This window comes from Myotis brandtii, unplaced genomic scaffold (genome assembly GCF_000412655.1).
Source record: "Myotis brandtii unplaced genomic scaffold, ASM41265v1 scaffold1071, whole genome shotgun sequence".
NCBI classification, from domain to species: Eukaryota; Metazoa; Chordata; class Mammalia; order Chiroptera; family Vespertilionidae; genus Myotis; species Myotis brandtii.
Genome location: NW_005353634.1, coordinates 1,598,079 through 1,599,610, shown reverse-complemented (window position 1 = coordinate 1,599,610; position 1,532 = coordinate 1,598,079).

Below are 1,532 nucleotides of genomic sequence, written 5' to 3'. Positions count from 1 at the left end.
AGCTGATCGATGTTTCTAACTCTCTATCCCTCTCCCTTCCTCTCTGTAAAAAATCAATAAAATATATTTAAAAAAAAAAAAGTCAGTGCAGCCTGACTGGTATTGCTCAGTGGTTGAGCATTGACCTACAAACCAGTAGGTCACAGTTCAATTCCTGGTCAGCCTGTTTGTGGGCTCCATCCCCAGTAGGGGGCATGAAGGAGGCAGCTGATCACTGATTCTCTTTCATCATGGATGTACTATCTCTCACTCCCTTCCTCTCTGAAATCAAATTTTAAAAAAACAACAAACTTAAAAAATAGGTCCAAGTGCAAATGCTTTTAAAAAAGGCCTGGCCCTAGCCGGTTTGGCTCAGTGCATAAAGCATTGGCCTGCGGACTAAAGGGTCCCGGGTTCTATTCCAGTCAAGGGCATGTACCTTGGTGGCAGGCTCCTCCTGGGCCTGGGCCCTGGTCGGGGTGTGGGCAGGAGGCAACCAATCAATGTGTTTCTCTCACATCAATATTGCTCTCTGTCTTTTATTCTCTCTTCCACTCTCTCTAAAAATGAATGGAAAAATATCCTCTAATGAGGATGAAAAATAAATAAATAAAAATAAAGCGGCTGTACCATTTTTAAAAAATAAAAAGTGGTAATTATATATATATAAAAAGAAGTGAGTATTCAACTGCAGAATGCTGCCAAAAAGTCTAGTAAGAATTGAACAGAAAAGGATCCGTTGGATTTCACCTCATGCATATTACTGGTGGCTTTAGTGAGAGCCAACTCAGGACAATAAACATCTGGTGACTAAGCGCAGTGTGATTCCAAGGTGAGGACGCAGGGGCACCACCTAACAGTTACATTGTGGAGGGCAACAGTGAGCTAGGTGATAGATGGAGACCTTCAGGAACCAATGAAAATGATCCAGAACACCCAGGACGGGAAGAGAATCGTGTATCTCAATAGCAAATGTTCGAACAAGCAGGGAAAGCAATCCTCACAACCCTCCTGAGAAGTACCCACACAATTGCGCGCGTTGTGAGCATTCAATAATGTGAGCTGGTGGTGGTGCTGCACGTTCAGTCCAGAATCTCGTCCTGGGACTGTGAGAGACCACGTCTGTTTTATCCATAAATGCCTGCATCCCCAGGACCTGGCACACAGTGGGTGCTCAGTAAATATTTCCGAGGGAATTTAGAATTCTGAATATAATCTTCAACGCCTCTATAGCCACTTTGTTTCTGTCCTCTAATGCATTTTGTTTTGTTTTTATTTGTGAGATGACTGTCGCTTATGCATAACGGTGTTAACAATTACAAGTATTACTGCCATTAAGCCTTTCTTTCCCATCACTCTTAAGTTTCTTGACAGGAGAACTGAAGTCCGCTGATCACGTGACGCGCTCCGGGTCTTGCGGGGAGTAAGGCTACATAACAGCGAACCTACATAAGCGGCTTCTTACTCAAGAGCAGTGACAAGTGTGCTCCGTGATTGCGAGGTCAGCCAGCGGGCCCGCACCCCAAGCGCTGCGATGCCTGAGCCAGCGCTCC